Here is a 12,376-nt window from a genome sequence, read left to right as displayed (position 1 = left end):
AGAAAGACCGGAAATGTAGGGAAGGCAGAGGACAGAAGAGTTCCCAGGAGTAGAGAGTTTGGGAGAGAAGAAATTACGTTTAGCACATGAGAAGGCAGAGTCTATGAAATGGGAAGGGTAGCCAAGATGCCAAGATGGGAAAACGTATTATGAAGAGTGGAAATTTTTGCTGGAAGGAACTGAGGATCACAGATGCAGAGGGCACGGAGAAAGAGGGAGATAAGAACACTTTTCTTGACAGGGGAAGCATGATAGGAAAAGTAGTGAATGTACATGCCACTGTGCATAGGTTTTCGATAAATGGAAAAGGAAAAACCTGTATCTGAGCGGTGGACATGGACATCAAAGAAAGGAAGCAAGGAATTAGATTCCCATTCAGCTTTAAACTTAATGGAAGGGGCAAGATTATTAAGAGCTTCAAGAAAAGGTTGGAAGAGACTGGAGTCATGAGGCCACAGAGCAAAGATGTCATCCACATAGTGGAGCCAGAGAGAAGGTTGCACATCGATGGTAGGAAGAAGAACAATCTCGAAGTATTCCATGTAAAGATTAGCAAGGACAGGAGAGAGAGGAGAGCCCATAGCGACACCGAAGGTTATGTTATGTTTGGCCAGAAAATAGTGGTCTTTCTGGTCTTGAGTCAGCAAGCAGGGCACCAACTTGCAGCCACTTACCTCATGTTCAAGTTTTCAGTCATAATACTTTGACACGACTTACATTCTTGGAATCTTTTTCTCAGACTCTCAGGTCTTCATAATAACTTCCTTTAGCCCACAGTGGCTTCTCAGAGCTGTTTAAATGTAAGGGGCTGTAACCACCCTTTTCTGAACTCCTCAAGTTCATCAACTCTACATTACTGGTCCTTTTTTAATTGATTGTTGTATTATGTCTAGGATTATAATTATTTAATAAAAATTAGGTATTATTAACCCTTTCGAGGTCCATGCCATAGTACCACAGCCTTGAGGTCAGGGTTCCTGCTGTAGTACTATGTGATGAGCTCAGCTCACTCAAATAAGCTGTGAGTGGTAAATTTGGGCCTAGATATGAGGGAATGAGTCTGTGCAGCGAGTGTGCAACATATAAAAAAAATCCTGCCCAAGGAGGTCCTACCGTCCTGACAAGTTGAGTGTAAAACAGAAGCCTGAAATTGTTGTACATGATGATAGGATTGCTGGTGTCTATTTTGTTTCGTAAACTTGCAAGATTTCAGGAGAGTCTTCCTACTTCTACTTACACTTAGGTCACACTACACATGCATGTACAGGCATATATATACACACCCCTCTGGAATTTCTTCTATTTTCTTAATAGTTCTTGTTATTGATTATTTCCTCCTCTATAAGCCATGCGTGTCGTAAGAGGTGAATAAAATGCAGGGAGCAAGTGGCTAGTAACCCTTTCTCCTGTATATATTACTAAATGTAAAAGGAGAAACTTTCATTTTTCATTATTGGCCACCCTGCCTCGGTGGGATACGGCCGATTTGTTGAAAGAAGAAAGATATATATATATATATATTTTTTTTTATTTTCAACAAGTCGGCCGTCTCCCACCAAGGCAGGGTGACCCAAAAAAGAAAGAAAAACCCAAAAAGAAAGAAAAATACTTTCATCGTCATTCAACACTTTCATCATCACTCATAATCACTGTCTTTGCAGAGGCGCTCAGATACAACCGTTTAGAAGTCCCTCCAAACTGCCAATATCCCAAGCCCCTCCTTTAAAGTGCAGGCATTGTACTTCACATTTCCAGGACTCAAGTCTGGCTAACTGGTTTCCCTAAATACTTTCACAAAATATTACCCAGCTCACACTCCAATAGCTTGTCAGGTCCTAAACAACCATTTGTCTCCATTCACTCCTATCTACACGCTCAGGCATGTTTGCTGGAAATCCAAGCCCCTTGCCCACAAAACCTCCTTTACCCCCTTTCTCCAACCTTTTTAAGGACGACCTCTACCCCGCCTTCCTTCCCTTACAGATTTATACATTCTCTAAGTCATTCTACTTTGTTCCATTCTCTCTAAATGACCAAACCACCTCAACAACCCCTCTTCAGCCCTCTGACTAATAATTTTAGTAACTCCACACCTTCTAATTTCCACACTACGAATTCTCTGCATAATATTTACACCACACATTACCCTTAGACAGGACATCTCCACTGCCTCCAGCTCCCTCCTCCCAAGCTTCACACCCATATAAGATTGTTAGTACCACTGTACTTATGTACATTTCCTTCTTTGCCTCCATTGTTAATGTTTTTTTGTCTCCACAGATACCTCAATGCACCACTCACCTTTTTTCCTTCATCAGTTCTATGGTTAACCTCATCCTTCACAAACCCATCCGCTGACAAGTCGACTCCCAAATATCTGAAAACATTCACTTCTTTCGTACTCCCTCTCTCTAATGTGATATCCAATTTTTCTTTATCCAAATTATTTAATACCCTCATCACCTTACTCCTATCTATATTCACTTTCAACCTTCTACCTTTACACACCCTCTTAGCAAATCAAAATTGTAATTACACATTGTAACCTTTACAAAGAAATAAACTTATTATTATTATTTGCAACTTTTCTTTAGAATTTCCCATAAGCACAGTATCATCAGCAAAAAGTATCTGTCAACTCCCATTATGTACTTGATTCCCCATAATTTAATCCCACCCCTCTCCCCAACACCCTAGCATTTACTTCTTTTACAACCCCATCTATAAATATATTAACCCTTTCAGGGTCCGTGCTGTAGATCTACAGCTTTACGTTCAGGGTCCAAACCGTAGATCTACGCCATGAGCTCAGCTCACTCTGATAAGCTGTGAGTGATAAATTTGGGCCTAAATGTGAGAGAATACATCTATGTGGTATGTGTGCACCACATAAAACAAATCCTGCAGCACACAGTGTATAATGAGAGAAAAAACTGAGACGGTAATTTTCGATTAAAACAGCGACTTTGCAGTGTTTTTCGTATATTTTTTATAGTTGTATTTGCGATTTCTTGGTCTCATTTGATAGAATGGAAGACATATTACAGAAATAGAGATGATTTTGATTGGTTTTAGCACTGGAAATGGCTTGAAACTGAGCTCAAAGTAGAGGAAATGATAAATTTTTGCCGATGTTCAAGAGTAAGCGAACGACCTCACACGTCTAATACATGCCAGCTGGTGGGTCTAATATACATTCACAAATGTGGTGATGATATTTATACAATTATTACAATATTGCATAACAGTAAATCTTCTATTTTTTGGTTTGAATAAAAATTCATTATGTGAATAAAAAATCAAAATGGAATTCATTTGTAAAGCCTCAAAACGTAACCAGTGAGCATAGGAAATGTTAGTTTAGTGCCAGGAATACCTACATTGTTTATTCTGGACCCTATTTTGAAATTGGAATATTTTGAACTTTGTGCTAAATTGACCAAATTACCAATTTCCAATCACTTTATTTTGTAGTTGAAACAGTTGACTTGGCGATTTCTTGTGCTCAGTCAATAGAATAGATGTAATACTAGTGAAATAGCTAAGAATTTAGTCGACTGGAATATTGGCCTAAAATGGGAGTCAAAGTTGGCAAAATTGCCTATTCGTAAATATCGCTGACACATCAGAATTCGCGAGAGCATAATTTCATCAATTTTCCATCAAATTTTGTACTTTTCATTTTATTACCTTCAGAAAAAGATTCTCTACAATTTCATAAGAAAAAATAAAATTTTTTTTTTTTTTTAAATTCTTGGACCCTGGTGCCCACTTTGAAATTTGGCCTCTGGACCCTGAAAGGGTTAAACAGTCATGGTGACATTACACATCCCTGTCTAAGACCTACTTTTATGGAGAAGTAATCTCCCTCTCTCCTATACACCCTAACCTGAGCCTCACTATCCTCATAAAAACCCTTTACAGCATTTAGTAACTTACTACCTATTCCATACACTTGCAACATGTGCCACATTGCTCTTTTATCCACTCTATCATATGCCTTTTCTAAATCCATAAATGCAATGAAAACTTCCCTACCTTTATCTAAATACTGTTCACATATATGCTTCAATGTAAATATTTGATCTACATATCCCTTACCCACTAAAGCCTCCTTGCTCATCTGCAATCCTACTCTTTGTCTTACCTCTAATTCTTTCTATAATAACCCTACTGTACACATTACCTGATATACTCAGTAAACTTATACCCCTATAATTTTTACAATCTCTTTTGTCCTCCTTCCCTTTATATAAAGGAACCGTACACACTCTCTGCTAATCCATAGGTACCTTCCCCTGTTTCATATATTTATTAACCCTTAAACGGTCCAAACGTATATATATGTTAACTCGCGCAGCGCCCTGAATATTTTGAAAAAGAAAAAAACACTTTTTTTTTATAGAGAAAAAGAGCACATTATTTAAAGTGTTTTAGAATAATTTTTTTTTTTTTAACCCTTTCAGGGTCCGTCCCGTAGATCTACGGCTTTACGTTCAGGGTCCAAACCGTAGATCTACGCCATGAGCTCAGCTCACTCTGATAAACTGTGAGTGGTACATTTGGGCCTAGATATGAGAGAATACATCTATGTGGTATGTGTGCACCACATAAAACAGATCCTGCAGCACACTGTGTATAATGAGAGAAAAAAAATGAAATCATGATTTTTCGATTAAAACAGCAACTTTGCAGTGTTTTTTCGTATGTTTTTTATAATTGTATTTGCGATTTCTTGGGCTCATTTGATAGAATGGAAGACATATTACAGAAATAGAGATGATTTTGATTGGTTTTAGCACTGGAAATAGCTTGAAACTGAGCTCAAAGTAGCAGAAATGTTAAATTTTTGCCGATATTCAAGAGTAAACAAACGACCTCATACGTCTAATACACGTCAGCTGGTGGGTCTAATATACATTCACAAATATGGTGATGATATTTATACAATTATTACAGTATTGCATAACAGTAAATCTTCTATTTTTTGATGTGAATAAAAATTCATTATGTGAATAAAAAATCAAAATGGAATTTATTTGTAAAGCCTCAAAACATAACTAATGAACAGAGGAAATGTTAGTTTAGTGCCAGGAATGCCTACATTGTTCATTCTGGACCCTATTTTGAAATTGGAATATTTTGAACTTTGTGTTAAATTGGGCAAATTAACAATTTCCCATCACTTTATTTTGTAGTTGAAACAGTTGACTTGGCGATTTCTTGTGCTCAATCGATAGAATAGAAGTAATACTAGTGAAATAGCTAAGAATTTGGTTGATTGGAATAATGTAATTGGCCTAAAATGGGAGTCAAAGTCGGCAAAATCGCCGATTCGTAAATATCGCTGACACATCAAAATTCGCGAGAGCATAATTTCGTCAATTTTCCACCAAATTTCGTACTTTTTGTTTTATTACCTTCACAAAAAGATTCTCTACGATTTCATAAGAAAAAATAACAAATTTTTTTTTTTTAAATTCTTGGACACTGGTGCGTGACTCCAGATTTGGGCCTTGGACCCTGAAAGGGTTAAGGCCAGTACTTACCGAGATATGAGGCCGCGGAGTTGGCACTTGGGGATCACCTGACGGCAACATGGAGCACTGCCGCTTGCAGAAATTCTACATATTTGCTGTTTTCTTCCATTTTTTTTAATTTTCTTGGTTTTAATGATATGATAATTATGTTTTATGGCATATCTTTTGATTTCAATGCCAGTTTTTGTTTATACACCAATATTATATACAAAATTATTATCATATTGTTATAAACACACATGTACACACTGACAGGTGATTTTGCACACCTGGCTGAATCACATTCTATTATCTACAACGATATACAAGTATTTACATGTCCTACTTATGTTTCTAGAACTCCATGATTGTATGATACTCCATGAAGCATGGATTTATACAGAGTGCCACCCCACACTGGTGCCAAATGAATCGTGTGTCCTTCCGCTGTTGGGGTCGTTTTTTGGTGGTAGCACACACAACACACTCTTTCTGGGCATTCTTCTTCTTCTTTTGGGTAGGTGGTATTGGTACCAGATAGTGACAGTTAGGAGTGATTCGGTCTGGTACTTCCCCCACTGGCTGTGGTTGGGGGACAGGTTGACTTGGCGATTTCTTGTGCTCAATCGATAGAATAGAAGTAATACTAGTGAAATAGCTAAGAATTTGGTTGATTGGAATAATGTAATTGGCCTAAAATGGGAGTCAAAGTCGGCAAAATCGCCGATTCGTAAATATCGCTGACACATCAAAATTCGCGAGAGCATAATTTCGTCAATTTTCCACCAAATTTCGTACTTTTTGTTTTATTACCTTACAAAAAGATTCTCTACGATTTCATAAGAAAAAATAACAAATTTTTTTTTTTTAAATTCTTGGACACTGGTGCGTGACTCCAGATTTGGGCCTTGGACCCTGAAAGGGTTAAGGCCAGTACTTACCGAGATATGAGGCCGCAGAGTTGGCACTTGGGGATCACCTGACGGCAACATGGAGCACTGCCGCTTGCAGAAATTCTACATATTTGCTGTTTTCTTCCATTTTTTTTAATTTTCTTGGTTTTAATGATATGATAATTATGTTTTATGGCATATCTTTTGATTTCAATGCCAGTTTTTGTTTATACACCAATATTATATACAAAATTATTATCATATTGTTATAAACACACATGTACACACTGACAGGTGATTTTGCACACCTGGCTGAATCACATTCTATTATCTACAACGATATACAAGTATTTACATGTCCTACTTATGTTTCTAGAACTCCATGATTGTATGATACTCCATGAAGCATGGATTTATACAGAGTGCCACCCCACACTGGTGCCAAATGAATCGTGTGTCCTTCCGCTGTTGGGGTCGTTTTTTGGTGGTAGCACACACAACACACTCTTTCTGGGCATTCTTTTTCTTCTTTTGGGTAGGTGGTATTGGTACCAGATAGTGACAGTTAGGAGTGATTCGGTCTGGTACTTCCCCCACTGGCTGTGGTTGGGGGACAGGTTGACTTGGCGATTTCTTGTGCTCAATCGATAGAATAGAAGTAATACTAGTGAAATAGCTAAGAATTTGGTTGATTGGAATAATGTAATTGGCCTAAAATGGGAGTCAAAGTCGGCAAAATCGCCGATTCGTAAATATCGCTGACACATCAAAATTCGCGAGAGCATAATTTCGTCAATTTTCCACCAAATTTCGTACTTTTTGTTTTATTACCTTCACAAAAAGATTCTCTACGATTTCATAAGAAAAAATAACAAATTTTTTTTTTTTAAATTCTTTGACACTGGTGCGTGACTCCAGATTTGGGCCTTGGACCCTGAAAGGGTTAAGGCCAGTACTTACCGAGATATGAGGCCGCGGAGTTGGCACTTGGGGATCACCTGACGGCAACATGGAGCACTGCCGCTTGCAGAAATTCTACATATTTGCTGTTTTCTTCCATTTTTTTTAATTTTCTTGGTTTTAATGATATGATAATTATGTTTTATGGCATATCTTTTGATTTCAATGCCAGTTTTTGTTTATACACCAATATTATATACAAAATTATTATCATATTGTTATAAACACACATGTACACACTGACAGGTGATTTTGCACACCTGGCTGAATCACATTCTATTATCTACAACGATATACAAGTATTTACATGTCCTACTTATGTTTCTAGAACTCCATGATTGTATGATACTCCATGAAGCATGGATTTATACAGAGTGCCACCCCACACTGGTGCCAAATGAATCGTGTGTCCTTCCGCTGTTGGGGTCGTTTTTTGGTGGTAGCACACACAACACACTCTTTCTGGGCATTCTTCTTCTTCTTTTGGGTAGGTGGTATTGGTACCAGATAGTGACAGTTAGGAGTGATTCGGTCTGGTACTTCCCCCACTGGCTGTGGTTGGGGGACAGGTTGTGGTGTGACAGGTCGCTGTTGAGGGACAGGTACAGGTGTAGTACCATACTTTCTTGCTATCTATTTGACAACATTCAGAGAGAATTCTGCAAAACGTTGTCGTTTTCCAGTCTTTATTTCATACATATTGAATGCATTGAGCACTTCAATGTCTACAAGGTGAAAAAAGTTTTATATAGCACTTGCGACTCCTACGCACACAGTCAACAAACCCTATCATCATGTCACACTTGTCAACTAGTCGCATATTGTTCGTATAGTCCACGACAGCAGCTGGCTTTACAATAGGTTCTTTGTTGAACTTGCTCAATCTGTCTGTCTGCACCATCTCGTTTCTGTGGATGGTTGACAGCAATGTCACGTCCCGTTTGTCATGCCACGTCAGTGCCATTATGTCATTAGCATGAAACACTTGCACTGCACCTTCAACACTGCCTCCACTGAACCTTGGCATATGTTTTCTATTTCTTCTCACTGTTCCACATATATCAGTATTGCTCACACGTAGGAAATCAGCGAGCATAGGGCTTGTATACCAGTTGTCTGTGTACAATGTATGGCCCTTGCCAAGGTATGGTTCCATCATCCTGTGAACAACATCATTGGAAATGCCCAACATCCGTCTGTCATCATAGAGTGTGTTTCTCCCGGTGTATACAATAACATCCAACACAAGACCACTCTCACAGTCACACATAACAAAAAGTTTTATACCAAAGCGATTATGATTGCTCGGTATATATTGCTTGAATGACAAGCGTCCCTTGAACAGAATCAAGGACTCATCAACAACAGCGTTCTTGAAGGGATAAAAGTATGCACTGGATTTCTGCTTCAAATACATAAACACTTCCCGGATTTTGTATAGAAGGTCATTTCTGTTTGGCGTATTTCTGTCTGAGAAGTGCAACATTCGTAGCAACAGAGTGAATCTGTTGCAGGGAAGGAGGTCACGGAAAACTGGAGTACTGATGAAGTGGTCTGTGGACCAGTAATTACGTATATTGTTCTTATAGATATGTGGCATAAGCATGACAGTGGCAAAGAATAAATCCATTTCAGCCACTGTTGTGTCCTTCCACCTGTGCAGCTGTGACGATTCTCCAGCCTCTGTTATGTTGTCCATGACATATCGGTAATAATTGTTTGTCTAGGATGCTATCAAGTTCATTATAGGCTCGTCAAAGTACAACTGGAAATAGTCTAACTCTGTAGACTCACTCATTATGGGACATTCTGGCTGGATACCACTTCCACTTGCATCAAAATCACAAGGCTGTGGCACGAATATACTTTGTGTCCAGTTCCACTCACGATCACATGGTGCAGGGTGGACCTGTGGCATGGGGCGAGGGGGAGCAGGAGGAGGGACAGGAGTGGAGGCAGCACATGGTTGAGGGGATGCCGGGCGGTCCTTTGTCTGTCCACCCACTGCGCCATGTGGTCCAGGCACCGTGCCACCCACCACTACTTCCTCCATCCCTGCATACTCTCCTTCATGATCACTTTCACTATCAGTGGCTGAGGTTTTGGATCGTGACCTGCCATGACCCTTGGGGATTGCATATGGCACACTGCCTGAACGTAGATAACGACTCCTAAAAGTACACTTCACTGGTGAATAATGAACTCCACTATCACTAGACAAATCCTCGAATGGCATAAAATCAATCTCATCATCACTTACATCACTTTCACTATCACTAAAACACTGGGAAAATGATAGTTTCCTCTTGTGAAGTTTCCTATGGGTAACACTTGCCACTCCGGAGGTGCTTGGCCCAGGGTCTTGTGTGGCCACACTGGCCACCCCAGAAGTGCTTGGCCTAGGGTCTGCTGTGGCCACACTGGCTACCCCAGAGGTGATTGGCCCAGGGTCACGTGTGGCTACCCCAGAGGTTATGGGCTGAGGGTCATCTGGGTTATCATCGACATTTTCACTAATTCCTTGAATATTATTGGCCCCATTGGTGTCAAATCCACTAAACTCACGATCTATGCCACTTTCCTCGAATAGTAGAGTGTTAATACGACGAGCCGTGAGTGAATCACGAGGATGTGCCATGATGTTGACCCAAGATGGAGCTGAATGTAACTGGTACCATGTGGTACCCAGGTGTCCCAGATTTTTTGTATACTGTCCACACTGAGTGCGCACACCCATTCTCTCATGTCTAGGCGAACAGGCCTATCGCGCCAATTTTGAATGAATGAAAATAAAATGTATATATACGTTTGGGGCGCTACACGAGAGAACGTATATATATGTTTGGACCGTTTAAGGGTTAAACAAAAATACCAACCACTCAACACTATATCCCCCCTGCTTTTAACATTTCTGTCATGATCCCGTCAGTTCCTGCTGCTTTACCCCCTTTCATTCTATGTAATGCCTCACGCGCCTCTCCCACACTCACATCCTGCTCTTCTTCACTCCTAAAAGATATTATACCTTCCTGACCAGTGCATGAAATTACCGCCTCCATTTCATCATCGACATTAAAAAGTTCCTCAAAATATTCCCACCATCTACCCAATACCACCAGCCCCCCATCTACTAACTCCCCTACTCTGGTTGTTTAATATATTTATAGATGGGGTTGTAAGAGAAGTAAATGCGAGGGTCTTGGCAAGAGGCGTGGAGTTAAAAGATCAAGAATCACACACAAAGTGGGAGTTGTCACAGCTGCTCTTTGCTGATGACACTGTGCTCTTGGGAGATTCTGAAGAGAAGTTGCAGAGATTGGTGGATGAATTTGGTAGGGTGTGCAAAAGAAGAAAATTAAAGGTGAATACAGGAAAGAGTAAGGTTATGAGGATAACAAAAAGATTAGGTGATGAAAGATTGAATATCAGATTGGAGGGAGAGAGTATGGAGGAGGTGAACGTATTCAGATATTTGGGAGTGGACGTGTCAGCAGATGGGTCTATGAAAGATGAGGTGAATCATAGAATTGATGAGGGAAAAAGAGTGAGTGGTGCACTTAGGAGTCTGTGGAGACAAAGAACTTTGTCCTTGGAGGCAAAGAGGGGAATGTATGAGAGTATAGTTTTACCAACGCTCTTATATGGGTGTGAAGCGTGGGTGATGAATGTTGCAGCGAGGAGAAGGCTGGAGGCAGTGGAGATGTCATGTCTGAGGGCAATGTGTGGTGTGAATATAATGCAGAGAATTCGTAGTTTGGAAGTTAGGAGGAGGTGCGGGATTACCAAAACTGTTGTCCAGAGGGCTGAGGAAGGGTTGTTGAGGTGGTTCGGACATGTAGAGAGAATGGAGCGAAACAGAATGACTTCAAGAGTGTATCAGTCTGTAGTGGAAGGAAGGCGGGGTAGGGGTCGGCCTAGGAAGGGTTGGAGGGAGGGGGTAAAGGAGGTTTTGTGTGCGAGGGGCTCGGACTTCCAGCAGGCATGCGTGAGCGTGTTTGATAGGAGTGAATGGAGACAAATGGTTTTTAATACTTGACGTGCTGTTGGAGTGTGAGCAAAGTAACATTTATGAAGGGATTCAGGGAAACCGGCAGGCCGGACTTGAGTCCTGGAGATGGGAAGTACAGTGCCTGCACTCTGAAGGAGGGGTGTTAATGTTGCAGTTTAAAAACTGTAGTGTAAAGCACCCTTCTGGCAAGACAGTGATGGAGTGAATGATGGTGAAAGTTTTTCTTTTTCGGGCCACCCTGCCTTGGTGGGAATCGGCCGGTGTGATAATAATAAAAATAATAAAAATAAATCCAAAATTTTTTCTTCTTTTCATCAAAATATCTTGTCAGTGCCTCTCCCACTCCTTCATCTACTCTCCTTTCATACTCTCACCATTCTCTTCACCTTTCATTTACTCTCCATATTCTCTGCTCTTCTTACAACACTTCTTTTTCCTTTTTCTTTTATTGCACCCTTTACTTCATTCCAGCAATCACTCCTCTTTCCTCCTGTACCCACCCTCCTATAGCCACAAACTTGTGCCCCACATTCTATTACTACATTTTTAAAACTATCCCAACCCTCTTCAACCCCCCCACTACTCATACTTGCATTAGCCCACCTTTCTGCCAATAATTGCTTATATCTCATCCTAACTTCCTCCTCCCTTAATTTATACACTTTCACCTCTCTCTTATTTACTGTTGCCATTGTCCTTTTGTCCCGTCTACCTCTTACTCTAACTGTAGCTACATCTAAATAATTATCTGATATGTCAGTTGCCCCTCTATAAACATGTACATTCTGAAGCCTACCCATCAACCTTCTACCCACCCATACATAATCTAACAAACTACTTTCATTATGTACTATATCATACCTTGTATACTTATCCTCTTTTTCATAAAATATGTATTACTTATTACCAAACCTCTTTCTACACATAGCTCAATTAAAGGCTCCCCATTTTCATTTACCCCTTGCACCCTCCACGACATTTTTACCCACTTTAGC

General features: G+C 40.1%; 1 protein-coding gene across 2 annotated transcripts in view; it reads left to right on the top strand.

Annotated features, from left to right (window-relative positions):
* Klp98A (kinesin-like protein 98A) overlaps window positions 1-12,376 on the top strand; it is a 185,477-nt gene that overhangs the window by 83,740 nt on the left and 89,361 nt on the right. The gene's annotated exons all lie outside the window — the stretch shown is intronic.

This window comes from Cherax quadricarinatus, chromosome 18, assembly GCF_038502225.1.
Source record: "Cherax quadricarinatus isolate ZL_2023a chromosome 18, ASM3850222v1, whole genome shotgun sequence".
NCBI lineage: Eukaryota > Metazoa > Arthropoda > Malacostraca > Decapoda > Parastacidae > Cherax > Cherax quadricarinatus.
The sequence above is the reverse complement of the archived record's forward strand: the minus strand, read 5'-3'. Positions and strand labels throughout refer to the sequence as shown.